This window comes from Neovison vison, chromosome 12 (assembly GCF_020171115.1).
Source record: "Neovison vison isolate M4711 chromosome 12, ASM_NN_V1, whole genome shotgun sequence".
Taxonomy (NCBI): domain Eukaryota; kingdom Metazoa; phylum Chordata; class Mammalia; order Carnivora; family Mustelidae; genus Neogale; species Neogale vison.
Genome location: NC_058102.1, coordinates 8,784,185 through 8,802,725, shown reverse-complemented (window position 1 = coordinate 8,802,725; position 18,541 = coordinate 8,784,185).

Here is an 18,541-nt window from a genome sequence, read left to right as displayed (position 1 = left end):
GGGTCCAGGTGACAGCTGTGTGGGCAGCTGTCAGCACTAGAGGGGGGAGCAGAGGGGGACAGCCCGGTCTCTGCCCCAGGAGCCCACAGCTGGGCGAGGGAAGCGTCAGGGTCAAGGTATTGGATCAGAAGGATCAAGCCTCTCTTGGCTCAGGTTAAATAATCGAGTTTGTTGTTGGGTGCTGGGGCGGAGGTGGATATCCTGGGAGTCAATTGCAAGGAGAGAGGGCGTCTTTCCTGGCCTCTCTCTGGGACATCTGCCCTCAGCCCCTGATCCTCTCTGCATGCCAGGCCCAGGCCCACATGACAGACGACGCTGTTTCTGCTCTCCTGTGACTTTGCGTTGCATGTGGCTCTGATTCTCAGCTCCCCCGCGAGACCCCCAGGGCTGGCACCATCTGCCTGCCATCTCACTCGAGTCCCTGTAGCCCAGGTGTGATCAGGGTGGACAGGGCCTCATCTCCTGCAATGGAGGGAGGACCTCCTTTGCCACAAGGGACAAAACAAGATCTGTTTGGAAGTTATGTACATGTGTCTCTGATACAAAGAGACTTGCAGACAGTTCATTGTCCACAGTGGGCACCCAGGAGCTGCAGAGGCCCTGTGAGTGTGTGTGTGTGTGTGTGTGTGTGTGTCCCAGGGGATTTCACAGAAGACGTTTTAACTGAAGACTGCAACTCCTGAAGTCTTCTATGAATCCCTAGCACTGACACGGAGGAGGAGGTCACAAATGAATGAATGAATGAATGAATGAATGAACGACCATCAGCTCATGGGTGGGCTTGGTGATGAGGCCCCCTCAGGGGAATTTCTGGGGACAAGAGAGTGGACAGGCCGGGCGGGGTGACACTGTGGGGAGCCCATATGACCTCTGACAGAGTAATTCCCCTTCTGGGACTTTATTCCAAGGAATTCCTTGCGCAAACGCACAGAGCCATTTACTACAGCGTGGAAGTCACCTAAATTTCAATCACAATGGGACTGGAACACTACGCACGGGGCGCCCTCCCACAATGGAGCGGGAGCAGGCACCGTTGGAGAGGACGAAGTGGGTGCCTGGGCGGGAGAGGGCCGCCAGCTGCTTTGGGAAATGACAAACAGCTTGTGTAGGGGAAAGCGGGGGCGGGTGGAGCGGGGGTGACCTCACACGGGTGCAGAGAGGTTTGTGGGGGAAGAGGCTGGGAAGCTGGAAGGAATTCTTGTGACTGCAAACCCTCTTGCTTTTCCTCTTTTTATTTCTGCCTCTGTTAAACAGCAATTATTAAAAATGGACCAGAACAACAAACACCACTTGTCGGGTATCTTTCTGGAGGGAAGGAGCAGGCTCCTGCCGGCGAACACACAGGCACAGGGACCAGCAGGGCCACAGAAACAATCACATGACCGACCTGCATGCCTCGTGGCCCTGATGCACCTGTGGTCCCTGACGCCCCCTAAGGTGGTAGGTCGTGGGCACTGCTAGGAACCCCGTGGCACAGACGAGGTTGCTGAGGCTCGAGGGAGTGAAACCTGGGGTCTATGGGACACGATGGGCAGCAGCAGAAGAGGGGACTTGGAACCTGAGACTGTCTGATCCCAGTCTGTGCTAGTTTTTAGAGATATTGAGCCTTGCCCCCCACCCCACCCCCACCAGGGCCAGCAGGTGCGGGCTGTGTCTCATCTCTGGTCACCACTTCCCCATGGGGGCCGGATCCCACTGCTGCCTGAACTGTGGCTAGCCCTGGTTCTGGGCCTGGGTGGTGCAGGGCCCTGAGCGGGTCGCACGGGGCCTGGGGGCGGCTGGGACCCAGAGCCTTTATTTGCTTCACTAGTGGAGGCCTCAGCCTACCCTGCCCTCCGGGACTCAGTGGCACAGAGCACGCTGAAGCTAGATGCTGGCTGTGCTTAGGGACGGTCATGGTGACTGCTTGCCAAGGCCTGCCAAGGGGCATCTGTGTTTGGGGGTCTAAGCCCTAAGGAAATATCCTGACCACGAGTGTGGGCTGGGAGGTGGTGGCTTTGCAGAAAAGATTTGTTGTTTCCTCTAAATGCGTCTTTGCCACACAGAAGCAAGGGGCTTTATGAACTTGACTGCTAGCTGCCCTTGAGAAAGGAGGGGTCCAAAGGAAGCAAGGGAGGGGCCTTGGGGGAAGGCCTGGGAGTTCTCTCTTTGGGAAACTCTTACCTCTACCCAACCCTGGGCCACAGGCTGGCCATTTGCCCGCATGTCCTGCAGACACGATTGCAGGGGTGGGCTTGGGAAGGGCACCCCTGAGCGGGACATTTGCTATGGAATGGGGTCAGAGCATGAGCCAGCAGGACCAGGTTTATTTAGAAGAATCTGGTGAATTCATGATTTTTAATAAAGGTAACTGCAAAGCAGGATAAACATGAGTACATTCTGATCTTCAGGGCTTCAGTGAATTACCTGTGCAAACATGTGGGACCATCCCTCCCCCACCCCCACTCTTCGCCACCCCCACAGCCTGGAGATTCTTGGGCACAGTTAAACAGGAAGGTGTAGTACTTATTTATTTTTGCTGGGTGGACTTTGTTGGATTTACCACATTCAACTAATATTTCTTAAGTATCTACTGTGTTTTCATACATCTTGAAACTCTGCCTTTCATACACATCGCTTCGTGTAACCCGAAGAGGAAGCTTATGAGGTCATTATTCCCATTTTACAGATTCCTGCCAGGACTGGACCACCTTCTCTTGGTGAGTCCCAGGAGCTGAGCCAGACGTCACCGCTGCCTGGGGGGTCCTGTGGTTGGGGTCCTGCCACACCAGCCTCTCTATGCTCCCCCTGTTCTCCCCCAACACCCAGAGTCCACCTAGACCTCCACTGCACACACCTGGCCCACCCACCCCAGAGCATCCAGCTCTGGGATGGAAGAAAAACATTCAGATCCTGAGCCTGGGACTTCCTAGTGAGGTGAACCCCCCAGCCTCAGTTTCCTCATCTATGGAACATGGGTAAGAAGAGCCAATCACTGGGTGACATCCCAGCCTTACAGTGCCCGGCAGCCTGGAAGCCATCAGCAAACATGGAGCCCTTGTCACTGTTACAACCGATGCGTGCGGAGCAGGGCAAGCCACGGGCCAAGGCTCCCAGAGGCAGGCAGGACGACGTGACGGTGGCGACTGAAGACAGATGCTTCACCGACTAAGCCACCCAGGCGCCCCACAGTCTGCACTTGAGCCTTGATGGGGTAGAGGGTGAGAAGACCATTATCTCCTCTAAAGGAGCTGGAAGAATTTGAAATTTCACTTTTCCTGCTTCTCTTGCAGTGGGGTGCAGAGCATACTTGGACTTGGGGCCCCTTCTCCTCTCTCTTTGCTGAGTTGTCGCTGCCGCAGAAAATGGCCATGGTGGGACCTCAGGGACTCGGGATCACGGAGTACAAGCTCCGTGTTGGACCAGCCCAAGGGCACGGTGTGGGGCAGAGTAGTGCTTCTGGAAGCGCCAGCCCTCCTAACCGTGCCCTTTCAACATGACTGTTTTGGCGTACGGACGCAGAGGCAGCCTCTGTGCTTCCGGCTGAGAGCCCCCGTTGGCACTGGCTCCGTCTAATGCTCCGTCCCTACCTATCCTTGTCCCAACCCGGCAGGGGGCCTACCACCCCTCAGTCCTTGACAAATGCGTGGGCTGGCTTGCTTGGTTGGTTGGTTTTTAACAGACTTTTATTGGGCACCTTCCAAGGGCCACGGAGTCTGTTGCCACACAGGGTCCCGTTCGCCCCTTGCATTTTAGTAGCACAGCCGATTAGCCCTGTGAAGCCTTCCCTGTGCATCCCGTGCCCACACGTGGTTGTTCCCCTTGCGTTGATGGTGACATGCTGCTGAGCTCTGGGCAGTGAAGTCATCCATTTGGGTAAAGGGAAGGGAGAGCCCACGTCCCCAGGACAGAGATGGTGTCTCTAAAGGCAAATGACCCAGAGCAGTGGATAACCTCAGAAAACTGGAACTCAGCGGGCAGACTTTCTCGAGTCTGTGTTTTTAGGAAAGTGTGAGCTCCTGGGAGGTGGGCTAAAGGCACCGGGAGCTAGGAGGGCAGAAGGAACTTCCTAGCGCACGCACACACACACACATGCAGGTGCACAATCTTTACCTTTTAACCGAAGCAAGTAATATATACAGTAAGGGGTGTGAAGTGCAAAGTGTACACGTCTGAAACACGCAGCTCGATGTGTGGGTACGTAGGTGCACACCCATGTAACCACCGCCTACGTCAACACATGGAACAGCTCCCCCAAGGGCTGCCCATGCTCTTCCCGGCCAATCCCAGCCGCCCCTGCCGAGGGCACCGCTCTTCTGATCTCAAGCTGCCCGTTCTTGAACTTCCTGTAAATGGAGTCATACGATGTAGTCTTGGACTTCTTTCACTCTGTCTAACGTCTGTGAGACCCAGTCATGACGCCATGTGCCATCTGCTGGTTCTTCGAACTCTGCAGTATATTTGGTGGTCCAGGTAGAGCACGGTTTACCCTTTCTCCTGTCACTGGACGTTGGCCCATTTCTACTCTTTGTCCATTACGGATACGGCTGCTATGGTGGGTATATGGACACTTTCCTTGTAGGTATATATCCAGGAGAGGGGTCACCGGGTCCCAGGGTAGGCATGTGACAGTAACCTGTGAAGTGCTGGTAAATGTTTAACCACCAGCTCTTGGGGGAGGAGAAAAAAAATCGCTATTTGTAATGCTGGGCAATTTCCATGGTGCAAATAACTTTATGGCTGATTTTCAGCTGCCACATGACGTCGTTACACCCAGAACTGGAAAGTGGTGCAGGCCACCAGATTTGGGGGTCCATGCAAATTGGCTCAAGAATGCCACTGAGCCTCAGTGGGTTAAGCCGCTGCCTTCGGCTCAGGTCATGATCTCAGGGTCCTGGGATCAAGTCCCACATCGGGCTCTCTGCTCAGCAGGGAGCCTGCTTCTCTCTCTCTCTCTCTCTGCCTGCCTCTCCGTCTACTTGTGATCTCTATCTGTCAAATAAATAAAATCTTTAAAAAAAAAAAAAAAAGAATGCCACTGAGCCTCTTCTCCTTAGGAACTCGGTCAGATAGAACTGAGTCTCTGACCCAGAGATGAGTCTGCATGGCGTGACCTGGTCCACGCCAGGCACATCACACGAGATATATTCATTATTTTCCAGTTTTCACACCTGCTCAGGCTTGCAAGTGTCTGCCTCTCCCTGGAGCATTAAGGGGGCAGGTACTGAGGTTGGCCCATGGTGGTAGGATCAGGTGAAATGTGGTAAAGAGGTGCCCCTCTGCCCCAGAAGGGTCCCTTTGATGCTAACCTTGGAAGATCTAGGTCTGATCATTATGAAGGAAAATGACAAATTCCTTATAAAAACCGAGGCTCCGAGGGCTTAAGGAGGCCAAGTTGAATGCCACCTCTAGCGCTTGGTGCTTGGGAAGGCAATACCTAACGTCAGAGGAAGGAGTCTCACATGATGACATTCCAGGCTCCCCAGAACGGCTCCGCATCCCTCAAATGACACCCCAGAGCCCTCCTGCAAGGCTGGGCCTGGCCGGCCATGACTTTCCGCTTCATTCGAAAGCCTCCTGGTTCCCCCACTGTGCAGCCCCGGCTGGTGTTTTACGGGCCATGAAAAGCCAGCCCTCAGTCAGCTGGTGTGCGCCGAGCCTTTGCAGCCCCGGCACGCCAGGGCTGTTCACAAACACGCTGCGCCAAGGGTCTGAAGCCGCCACCGAGACACATCTGTTCCCCAGAAGCACTTGGTGACAATCTTCCATCTCCTCGCCCGCCCTCTCCGTCTCGGTGGGGGTGGGGTGGGGGTGGGACTTGATGGAGTGTACCCGAGCCTTCGTGCCTTCGTGCCTTTGCAGTCGCTGTCCTTAACGTCACCTCCTTCTCTACTCCCCTGTGGCTGCCCAGCAGGTGCCCACATGCCCCTTGACTCCCCCTCATTCCAGACCTGTCCTGGCTCCCTAGTGCCTGCAAGAGGGAGTCCAAACTTCTGTGTCTGTTGCCTTAAAGGGTCTTGCAGATGGTGCACGTGTCTGCTTTCCAGAACATCTCCTGTCACTCACCAGCTGGTCCCCTCCTGCAGACGCTCTCAGCATCGAAGCACCCCCAGTGCCCTCTGTCCTGGGCTGGCCCCACGTCTCACCTGGTGGAGCCCAGCCTGGAGGATTCGGCTCATCCAATGGCTCTGCTGTGACGTCTTCTGGGACTTGAGCTTCGTCTCCCTGTCCCTGGCAGATTAGTCAACCCCCTCCCGCACAGCATGGCTGCTGATAGGAAGGAACTGGCTTCGGGTTATGCCTCAAGATCACAGGCAGGTCACCTTCTTGTGACCTAGCAGAAGCACTCAGGAAATATCCCTGGTGTATTTCAACTCAGTGAAGACATATCACTGTGCCGGGGGTGACCACCAGTCCCTTCCTGCCTGAACGTAGCCCAGGGGAGAGCACAGGATGGGATGCCATTCAGCTTCTTGTCCCCAAGGAGGGGTCTCCAGGTTCACCTGTGAGGCAGCCGTAAGGAGATTTGTCAGTTTCCAGCTGCACTTGACCCCACCCCAAAGTAGGACTTCTAGAATGGTCTCGTGTTGAGGCGGGAAAATGGGAACTTCACAGCCATACTCATCCGTGTGGCCCCAGCCGAGGTGCTGGGCCAACAGAAGCTGCTGTCACTTTGCTGGCTCTCTCTGCTCTGGGAGTCACTACCCTGACCTAGTCTGCGCCACTGCTGGAGTACAGGCAGGGAATGAAATGAAAGGGGACGTGGACATCAGCCTGAACAGAATAACTAGTCCTGCCTTCAGCACTGGGACCAGGGTGTCATGGGGTGGGGGCAGGAGGAGCCCGGGGCTCTGGGGGCCTCGAGTCCTCCTCCTCCACCTGGGAGTGTGGCCCAGGACAGGCCCATGGGCCACTCGGGGTGTTTGTGTTGCTGTCCCAACGTTGTTGGAGGATCAAATGAAATAACGTGTAGAAAAAACACTTTCTAAACTGAAAAACAGCCCATAACTACTAAACATCGAGGGTCTTTTACTGTATAAAAATGAGTAAGATGGCTATCTTGTTAGCATATTATTAGCACATTATTACCTTATTAGCATAACATTAGCAAATTATTCGGCCTTAAAAAGAAGAAAACTCTGACGTGAGCTACAACATGGATGAAACTTGAGGACATGATACTGAGTGAAATAAGCGCATCAGAAAAACACAAAGACGCATCATCGCTCTTACAGGAGGTCCCTGGGCTGGTCAACACCGCAGACACAGGAAGAATGGCAGTTGCCAGCGGCTGGAGGAGGGGGCGGGGAGTTCTTGTTTACCGAACCCTACTTTCAATTTGGGAAGATGGAAGCGCTCTGTAGGCGGCCGGTGGCCACACCACAATATGGAGACAGGGAAACGGAGGGGACCAGGAAACACTGCGTTTTTTTGCTGCCTCTTCTTGCTGGGACCCGCACCCCCGTCTCACACACGCCTTACAGAACAGATCGCGTATGTCCTCCTCGCCAAGGTCAAAGATTTAATGATTTCCTCCAAGTCTTCCAGCACAATATATAACATCCAAGCAATGACCAGGCGGGGGCGTCATGACGTTTTAGAACATCACCTACTCACCAAGACCCCTGGCTCCAGGCCTAAGTGAATTATGGGGGACAGAACCTCAGAACCTTTCTGAGACCCTCTGTATCTGCGCACTCTCTGTCTTCAGTAAACTCTGCTCTCACTTTCTCTCGGGTACCCATTTAATTTCTATCCTGTGCAAAGCAAAGACTCTCTTGGCTGGTCCTGGGGGACCCCCTCTTGTTCCTTGGACCCTGCCAGTCTATCTCAATATGAATATACTCAATGCCACTGAATTATACACTTAAAAATGGCTAAAACGGTCAATTTGATATTATGTATATTTCATCACAATAAAAAAGAAAGTGTGACAGCTACTTTGGGAGTAAAAAAGAAGGGAGAGAAACATACACTTTATTTCCAGAAGGAAAAAAAAGGGTGTGTGTGTCTATGGGTTTCTTTTAAACAGATGACAAGTAAAATAAAGGGAAACGAGAAAACTTTGAAAGGAACATTGCCAGCTTATGAGGTTGTGGTTTTTATAGCCTCTGGGTCAGTGTCCTTCAGTTTGGAGAAAAGTTGATATTGCTTGTAACATTTTTAAAGGTCAAAACCAAGCGGAACGTCAGCCCACTGCCTAAATGCATGATAATAGCAAATTTAAAAATTAATTACAGGGTCTCTCCCGCTGACACCTGGCGCTGGCTCAGTCGGTGCGGAGCCCAGAGGGGCCACTCCGAGGTGCCTCGCGCCCGGGAAGCCTTTCACTGTGGGCTTCTATTCTCAGGAGCAGCCGAGCTCTGCTTCGTGACATTGTCCCCAGACAACAATACGTTTTGAAATGAAAAATGTTCTAATTGGACACAAAGGAGACACCTTCCAGATTCTGAGGCCAGACGGGAATAAAAACTCTACTTAGCTGAGGGCAGAAGGCAGAGCAATTCAGGGAGGGCGTCTGGGGAACTCTGAATCATCTTCCAACTTCCCCAAGCTCCACAGGCATTTCTGAAACACAGTGTTGGGGAAGCAGGTAGCGCGCAGGGCTGGAGAAAATGCACCGTGGGGCACTGAGGATAGCCACGTACCTTCCAAGGTCACCAACTTAAATTCTCCCTGTGGGCTGTGCGTTACCATGTTTGTTTTCTGGACAAGCAGCACCATGCTTAGAGGGGCTCACAGAACCTGCCCAAGGTCATCAGTGATAACCAACAAGGCCTGATGGGAAGGGGCAGGAAGACCTAGGTTTCGCTTGGGAGGGCCTTGCGTAGGTGTGTGTCTTCGTCCGCTCTTTCTGTAAATGGGGGTAATTTCTATCTCAGTCGGTTCCACCGGGCTCTGTTGCAGGGACATCATCAGTGCATGCCAGCCAACACCCGCCCATGTTCTACGTATTTTACTGGCCAGCCCGAGACTTTGTTCGGCATCTCCTTCCTCTGGGACCGGGGCCAGTCCACGGCAGGGAACATGGGACTTGTAACAGACAGGCTTCAGCCGTGTTTTGTTTTGTTTTTAAAGATTTTATTTATTTATTTGACAGACAGAGATCACAAGTAGGCAGAGAGGCAGGGGGAGAAAGAGAAGGGAAGCAGGCTCCCTGCTGAGCAGAGAGCCAGATGCGGGGCTCAATCCCAGGACACTGGGATCATGACCTGAGCGGAAGGCAGAGGCTTTAACCCACTGAGCCACCCAGGCGCCCCTCAGCCATGTTTTAAGTGACTTGCCCACACCCCACCTCTGAGGATAGGGAATAGGAAATACAGTTTTTCCTCCTGCTGGGGAGGTGGGGAACTAGACACACTCGCTTACCATGCTTACCACAGCCTTGCTTCACGAGGTTGTTGTTGGGATGAATAGAGGGAATCATACATGATGCACTTTGAAAAATGTCAAGTTCTCTACAGATGTGAATTGCACACGTAAAAAACAAATGTAAATAACAAATGTGTAGTTATGGTTGCTGTTACCGATCTTAAAATCCTTCCTGTCTTTCACGCCATCCAAGAATCAGTCTTGACTGCCAGCCGCAAGTCGTGGGGGCTGTTCTCCCCCATCAGGATCGGAAGCGCTGAGCAGCCCCGGGGGTTGGGACCAGGCTCACTGTATTTGGCTTCTGCTGTGCTGTCATTAGGTTTTTTCCTTCCTCTGCCGAAGTTTCTATCATTATCCAATCCCACAGCCACAGAAGCATCAGAATTTTAATAGACTTGGGCCCCAGAGCCTGAGAGCTAAACGTTTATGATGCACAGCTCCAGACCAAAGTGCTGGGTCTGTGCACGGCGACATGAATGCTGTGGCATTGACACCGATCCACGGGGCCTCAGGGCCCCACCAGGTGATGGAGAAGTTTCTAGGAAAGCACCCAGTGGTGGGGTGCCTCTTTAATTGGCTCTGTTTTTCTGTCCCTGTCCCTGTCCCAAAGTTATGCCGTAGGCTGGATACCAGAGCTTCAGAAAAAACCATCAAGAAAGACTTTGACTGCCTCTAACAGTTTCCAAACGTCGTCTGAGAGGTTTGCATTTGCGATTATGGTGATTCTCTCCCTCCACACAATCCCCTTCCCGTGCAGATCTTTCTCTACCTTTCCAGCTGACGTCTTCTCGTTCTCATTGCTCTTCCCTACCCCCCTCCCAAGGTTCTTCGTCTTTGCACCCCCCCTCTGAAAGGAAGTGTAGTGTAAGGCATTTGGAGGCCCACTCCCTTGGCTTCCGGCCAACCCACGTGTAATGCCCGCCTCGGACTCTTACTGCCCTGCTTTCTGCCTTTGGGCCATACCTTAATCTCTCTGAGCTGATTTCCTCACCACTGCACGCCGAAAACAGCCCTCAGCTCACGGAGCTTCTGACTGTGAGGAGCCTTGGCCTGTCGGCCCTCCCTCGCCCTCCCCCTCTTGCGCTGGCTGCCCTAGCTCATGGCCCACGAGGCCCACACCACTGTCCTCTGTCCTGGCAGCTCACCCCGCGGGCTCTGCTCAGCCCAGTGCTGGGAGCGCCCCACTCCCCAGAGTCTCCCTCTTCAGTGTCCCCAGCAGTGACTTTCTCCATCCAGCCCCAAGAGCGGGGAAGAAGGAATGCGCTAGAACCTGGGGTTGGAGCGTGGAGAGTCAGCAGGGGTGGGGCGTTGCTGGGACCTTGGCAGAGGACAGGCACAGGAGCAGTACCTGCAGGACCAGGGAGAGAGGAGGAAAGGAGATCCGAAGCGTCCAGCTCGGGATCCATGCCGCATCGGCTTTGAGAATACAAAGGGAAAGGAGAATTCTTTTTATTACTTTGGCTCTTCGGATTGGGCTTCTTGTCTGTGTCTCTATTCAGAAGCCTGACCGGTGGCCCTCAAATGGGTGTTTAGTCCACTGTGTGCAGCCCTGTCCCTGACACGGGGTCCTCTGTGGGCCCTGCCTGTGGGGACGGAGGGCGCTCTCCCCGGGTCCCTCTCTGCTGGATTCTCGGTCACACTTACGGCTTGGACACAGCGCCACGTGGCCATTGCTCAGAAGCGTCGTGGGTTTACCTGCTCCTCTTCACTCCAGACTTCTGCCTCCTGGGCCCAATTCCCTCCCAGCTTTCTCTGAATCATCAGGAAATCTGGACTTGGGGTGCAGGCCTGCCTCTCCACCATCTCGCCCAGCCTGTTCCCAATACCCCCGTGCCTGGAGACCTTGGGCAAGGCAGGCCATGCTCCATCTCTACCCTGTTCCCCACCCAGGACCCCCAGTACAGCCTCCCTGAGCCTCAGGTCCTGGCTTGTAACAGGGCCTGCCCCAGGCGTCCTTGGTGGCACTGAGTGCTGTTTCTCTCTAGCAGCCAGGCAGCTTTGGCCCCCACCCCACCCTGATCTTAAACACTAGGATCTTGCAGATCACTGGAAAAAAAGGTGACAAGCCACGAGAGGTACCAGGACCCTGAGGAAACCTCTGAGTCTTGTCTCCTACTGCAGCTCATCCTGAAGCCCAAGTTCACTGTGTTACTTACATGACTCTTTCTCTCCTCTGCAAGCAGGTGTGGGTGAAAGACACTTATGGCATTCGGTGTGCGTGTACTATGTGACCCCACTGTTTGTGGGCAGGAAGATCCAGGTCCTCAAGTGAAAGTTACCCTGGAACCCAGGCCAAGGTCAGTGGCTGCCGTGGTTTGGAGGCTGAGTGGACAGCAATCAGCGTACAGTGGGTGGGATTAGCTTTAACCTGTCCCAGGCTGTGATTTGGGGAGAGCTTATTTACAGAATGAAGTACGTCTCTAGGTCATCAGAAAATAGACACCGTGAAATGTAATAAATCAGCAGTGATTTTGGAAATGGTAACAGGTCACGGAGGGATACTGCACTGTGAGAAGTTTCTAGGGGCCAATGAGGAATCAAGGAGGAGACTCAGAAAGAAGGAATGGGCAGAGCTTCTGCAGCCCCTCCAGGGGGAGGGGAGTTCTCTCTCCAGAGTGGCTGTTATCCCATCCTGAAGACTACTCTTTCTTTCTTGAGGTTTCCTAACCCCTCCTGTGCCCCAGGCACTGGGCTAGGTTCCGGGGCCCCTGCCTCTTCTCCAGCCTCCTTTTGTGCAGGTGCATACTGTGTTCAGGACACTCTAGCCCAAAGGGCCTTCCTGTTCCTTAAGCAGTCCAACTCATCCGTGCCTCAGGACCTTTGTACATGCTATCCTCTTTCTGTCCAGGATGCTGATTCCACTCATCTTTTCACCACTGGCTCCTTATCATATAGATCTCCAGCCAAGTTACTTTGCTCTTGGTGGATCTCAGTCACTCTGCATCCTGTTCTTATTTATTCTGCTTTATTTTCTTTACAGCTCCCTGACCACTCTCTGAAATTTTTATTTAGTTGTTTATTGTCTGTGCCTCATGAACTGGAACGCAGTTCCAGATCCGTGAGAAAAGGGATTTTCCTTGTCTTTTTCTCCACTAGATCCTAAAAGCTATCCTAGAGTAATGGTTCCTGGCTCACGGTAGGGGATCAGTAACTACTCATGGGTGAATCCAGGGCCACCAGTTGTCTCTTGAGCACCTGGTCTATGCCGGGCACAGTGTGAGGCACTGCAGAACTGTGAGGAAATTGACAGTTTACTGTGTTGGATTTCATTTCATCTTTACAAGTGCCTCATTAAGAGGGAACTGGTAGCATCTCCATATTGTAAACCAGAGAATGAAGTCCATACAGGTAGACATCCCCGCCGTAGTCAATGATATCGTTGCTGCCAATTATTTGCTGCCTCAACGTGAAAGTGTTCCTACTTCCCTGCCCCAGTTCCAGCAGGCCTGGCCAGGTGGCTTCCATGAGAAGGAATTCTCGCCAGAAGTTTCAAAAGTCATCGTGTTTCCACCATTGTTCTTTCCGCCTCCCATGAGAGCATGTCTTGCTCCTTCAGCCTGGATCTCAGAGGGGGGTTGGCTTGAATCAGCCTCAGCCGACTGGCAGCTGCTATCTAACCCGAGTGAGAAATAACCTAGGAACTGGGGTTGTGTTACCACCGCGGAACTTTGTGAGTCCTGGTCGATATGTTGGCTGTGAAGGTTGAGAAAGGAAAGTTTTCTGGGGCCAGGCACATCTCTGGTTAACTAGAGAGGGTCTAAAGACGAGATCGGAGGAGTTTATAAGACCAAGATGCTGGTGTCCTGCTTTCTTGTGCCCACCGCAAAAGCAGGCATCTGGGAAAGTCACTCCATCTTGCCAAGCCTCGATTTCCCCGCTTGTAAGACGGAGGGCAAGGGGACTACAGGGATTAAGGCTCAAATGAGCTTACGTGGGAGACTGCCCAGCCCTCCCTAGAGGTCTGTTGGCCGAGTGAACAAACGTACAAATGAATAAATAAACACCTGCAGTCTGGTGCCCAGGAATGATCTGGCTTATAAAGCCGTCTCTTTTGATTTGGGTTATTACAAAGCTGTCGCCTCAGGGTTGAGCACCTTTGTGCAAGCTGGTAAAGGGAGCATTTCTGAACCCGTGAGATCGAGGCGGCGGCGACCCCGGCAAGGGGAAGCCCTCCCACAAGTGTCATTCTGCAGCAGGCTCTGGCATCTCCCACCCGAGGCAGGGGCGCAGGAGCGGGTGGCAGCCAGAGCCCCCGAAAAGAGAGAGGCAGGCGCCAGAGCCCCTGTTCCTCCTGAATGCTGCTCCTCGGGGTGCAGGCTCCCAGGAACAGGGCAATTGATTTCTGTGTGGCAGACACAAAGGCCCACGCGACATGGGAGCTGGAGAGACGCTACGACGGTCCACCAATGCCGGGCATGGTGTTCGACCTGCATCCTTGTCAAAGAAGACAGCCCACCAGTCCGCCTGGTACCCCTTGGTGAATTCTGAAAACCCAGGCATTGAGAAATACCTCTTCTTATCAGTTAATTGAACCACAGATTCAGCTCAAGGAGCACATATTTGCTGCCACATTGCCTGTATCACAGGACTTTGTGAGATCCAGGGAACGGTGGAGATGGACTGATATTTACTAAGCATCTACTATGTGCAAGGATCTTGTAGACGTGTTTCCACTTACAGTAACTGAGTGAGGTGGGAGCTATCATGACACAGGGAAGAAACAGAGGCTTGGGAGTCTGAGTAGCAGGCCTAGGGCTGCAAAGACCAGAAGGGGCAGAGCTGGCAGTCAGGTCAGCATGGTCTGATGCCGGGAGCTGCATTTCCTACGCTCCTGCTCCCCACCACCCTGCACGGCTGCCCAGGGGTTAAACGGTCCTACAAGGGGGCTGGCTGCATGTTCTGCTGCGTCATTGTCCTGGGACAGGACAGGATTGAGCCAGGCCGTTGTCTGGGGAAGGGGCTGCTTTTATTGAGATGTTTGTTCACAGGTGGGTAGATGAGAAGTTGAATATAGAAGTAGATAGAAGTTGAATAGGCTGAATTATATTCCCTAAAAATATACGTTGGGAGTCTTCGCTCCCAGGAACTCCCAATGTGACTTTATTTGGAAATAGGGTCTCTGAAGGGATAAGCCTGTGAAAATGAGGTCATTATAGTAGGCCCTAACCTAATAGGACACGTGTCCTTGTACAAAGGGGAAGTCTGGACGAAGACATGTAAGAGGGGAAACACATGAAGAGACATGGGGAGGTGGAGGGGGAGGACCGGAGGGAGGCTCCAGGCTAAGGAATGGCCAAGGACTGCCAGGACCACGAGAAGCTGGGACACGAGAAGCTGGGAGAGAGGCCTGGAAGGAACAGCCTCAGAAGGGACCAGCCTTGCCGACACCCTGAGCTCAGACTTCTGGCTTCTGGAACGGTGAGAGGATGCTATTTTAAGCCACCAAGTTCATGGTACTTTGTTCTGGCGACTCTAGGACACTAACATAGGGACCCAGGGGAGGGTTCGACTTTCCCTATCTTGTTGGGGCGGTCCGCTTAGACAGGCCACTTCCTCAGCAAAACCAAAACCCTACCATTTGAACATCTTGACCTTCATCATCGGGCTTTGGTGACAACCAGTGACACTGCTATTCCCCCTGGAATTTGTGCCCACCCTGAGGGAGCTGTGCTGCCCGGGGGCTGGACAGGCTACCTGTAGGGACAGAAGAGAGAAACCACAGAAAGGCGCATGCTCATTCCTAACCCTGTCCCATTTCCCAGATTATTATTAAAATCTCAAAATTAGGAATTTTAATTAATGAATCAATTGCTTACTAACATTCAAGCATCCTTACTAAAGGTTTCCATGTGGTGAAGCGATGGGCTGAGCGGCTGGCGGATCCCACTTATGTTCTAATGCCAGACGGTGGAGGAGGGCCGCCGTGGAGCTCGGCGCGTTAGTCAATGAACTTTGCCCTTGTCACGACTGTCATGTAGGTGTCTGGACAAAATCAGAGTGAGAGCCCCCCTCTCCTCCTTCAGCTCGTCTCAGAAATGTGAAGGGTTCTGGTCTCTATGTACTATTGTTTCCAACAACTTTGGCTTTTGCGGGGAAGAAGTGGAGATTAATGACTCACATGAAAACACCTGTTTCCATTTTTAGAGACAGTGAAATACCTTAATGGCTTAAATGAAGCTCATCTATAAGATTAAGAATAGAGAAGACAATTTCAAGGGCAGAGACTCCATACTGAGTTTCTGACTGCTGCTTAGAACCCTGGCCCTTCCCTGTGTTTGAGGGCGGTGTAGCTGGTGGAGAGGATGCGTTTGGCGCCAGAAACCTGGGGGAGGTGTCCCAGCCCAGCGGCTCAGCGCTGTGTGACCTTGACCGCTGACTCAGCCTCTCTGAGGCTCCCATTTCTCCTCTGCCTCTCTCTCTGAAGCGCCGTGAACAGAGACGCGTTCAAGGGCTCGCCGACTGGGAAGGGCTCCACAAATGGTAGGAAACACAAGGCCAAGGGGATCTGAACAGACTGAGCCGTGGAAACCCTCCGAGGTAACCGGGAAGCACAGCTTCCTACCACCCTTTAAAAGAGGAACCTTACAGGCCCCAGGGTGAGCTTGCCAGGCAACCCCCGCCCACGAGGCAGGTAAGAGAAACTTCGGACCTGCTGTTCCTAAGCTGCCTGCCGCTACTGTCCCCAGTGGGGCCCACGCTGGTGAGGGCCGTTCATGCGGCCGTCCTCTTCACGAGAGCAGGACAACTGAGAGGCCACGTGGGCAGGGCTGCGCTCAGCAGCGCTTCTCAGCAGACACATCAGCAGGTGCGGATTCGGGATGCCTGTGCTCAGGAAAGCAGCAGAGCTCTGGAGGGCCACCTCCAGCCCTGTCCCCCCGTGGGCTCCTGGTTCTAGGCGGGCGCACACGTGGAACTTGATGGAGGCGGGCGAGGCTCGTGCATCTTCTGCGAGGGCCCCTTGCCGCCTGAATGTAGGACGTTTGGGTTTCAGCCTTCCTGACAGCCCCTCTTCCGGAGCCACGGCCTCTGTCACTGCCGCCCGGACGGGATGGGACGCTGTGCCGACTGGTTCCCACCTGCAGCCCCGCAGGGCTCCGCCGAGACGAGCAGCCCGGCCTCCCTGCCTTCCTTGCAGACCTTCAGCTCTTCCTCCTGCCTCAGCTTCTCTGTTACGTCCCATCCCGCCTGTCACCAAGAGCTCTCAAACTGCCAGCGGACGCTGTCGACGGTGGGTCTGTCACAGACTCACCCTTTTACCCTCAGGACAGGGACAGACCGGGGAAAGAAGTCGCTCGGCTCGCTGGTCTCCAGGTCAGGTGCCCCTTTGCTGGTTCCCTTAATCTCTGGAGTTTGTGCTTTTCAAGCTGCGTGTTATTCTCACATTTGGCTTAATCTAGTGTGTTACTGTTTCTAGTTCCCTCCTTTCTGTGTTTGTTGTTGTTGTTGTTGGTGGTGGTGGTTTTTGGAGAAATGGGGGTGGAGGGTATGGGTGGAACAGGACCCATTTAGGGTTAATTAAAATCAGCTCTTCCGGGGCGGTGGGGTGGCTGCTGTCTGGGATCCTTACACAGGGATGTGGAAGCAAAGCAAATATCCCATCTTTAGTGCCAGGCATAATGAGACTAATTACTAAGTTACATGACTAAGTGCCCCCGGCACATTTTTTTTTCAAGGAAGTATGAACATATTACTGTTGGATGTAACCAAATTCAAAACAGACTTTTTCCTTCAGTTCTTGTTGCTGTTTCTGGGTCGCTCTGCGTGGCTTCCAAGTGCACGTTGTCTAGTCCGGAGGCAGGGATCCGCAAGAGTAAGCGGAAGTCCACAGCTGCTAGGGAAACAGCCTCCACTGAAAACGGCGTGTGTGGCTCCATGACATTTCCCAGCTTTAATCAAGTAAGAAAAAGAGAAATCGGGACAATCTTTCACCTCCAAACCGGCCCTTGACTCGTTCTAGCTCTGCCCCAGCTCCAAGGGCCGGCTGGGGAGTGTGGATCCCAGGGGGTGGGGGAGGGGGGTTGACCAGCTGCAGAGCAGGATGTGAAGGGAGAGGGCCAGTGTGGAAGGCAGGGCCTCCAGCTGCCCCCAAAGCTGGGGATACACAGCCTGGACCTGCCATCTTCCCACTTTTCTATCCCAGTCAGTGGTGACTCTTCCCAGCTGGCCGCCCTCACCTTGGATTGCGAGGCCGTGCGGCCCCATGGTGACACACACAAACTCAACACCAGGACAGCCCAGGGCTCAAGGTGTGGCTGGGACCCTTGCTGTTTCCTGGGCAAGTTCCTTGCTGTGACCGTGGCAAGCTCCTTAGCTCTTCTTAGCCTTTGTTTTCTTACATGCATCGTGACAATACTAGAACCTTCCTGGTAGGGTTGTTGGGAGAATTAAAACTGCTTAGACCATTGTTAGCACTCAATAAATGTCAACGATTATTAGTGTTATTAGTTACTATTAATAATGATAACAAACTAGAATTCTGGAGCTCATCCTTGATGCATTGCTTTCTCACGCCCTATTTTTAATTAATCAGCAAGTCCTAGAATGTCTACTTTCTGCATTTTGTTCCTGGTGTTCTATAAGAATGGTGCAGGCCACAGTATAAGGGACAAGTTTTCAACTGTGGCGCAACGGAACACACAGACCACAGTATTTTCATAATGGAGTTTCACTGTTTGAATGGCTGCGAACGCCTGAAGCCGTAATTCTGCAGTAATTACCATATCTTTGAGAACTTTCTGCACCATCAGTGAGAAAACAGAATTTGAAATTACCAAACAAAATCATCTTGAAAAACCGAGTTTCTTCTGAGCCAATTTACTCTTTTCTAAGCCTGCTTGCTGATATGAGGTGGCACATATATTGGGGCATAACAATAATATGCTTGGCCTCCTCAAATTACTTGTTCTGCAAGAAAGAAAAAATCTCTCAATTCCACATATCTAAATCCTTTTATCACATCTCAGAATCCATTCTATTAAAAATGCAGTGAGACCTAGAAAAACAGTCGCCCGTAGGCGAGCACGTTACTGACTCACCAGGCTGCTCTCAAGGACTCACCTTCTCTTCAGAAGGAAGGCACACAAAGACGACGTTCCTCACACAGCCAGAGCAAACACTGTCACAACCACCCCATTTGGGGGGAAGATGAGTCGCCAACAAAACAAAACAAAACAAAAAACCCCTAAAACCA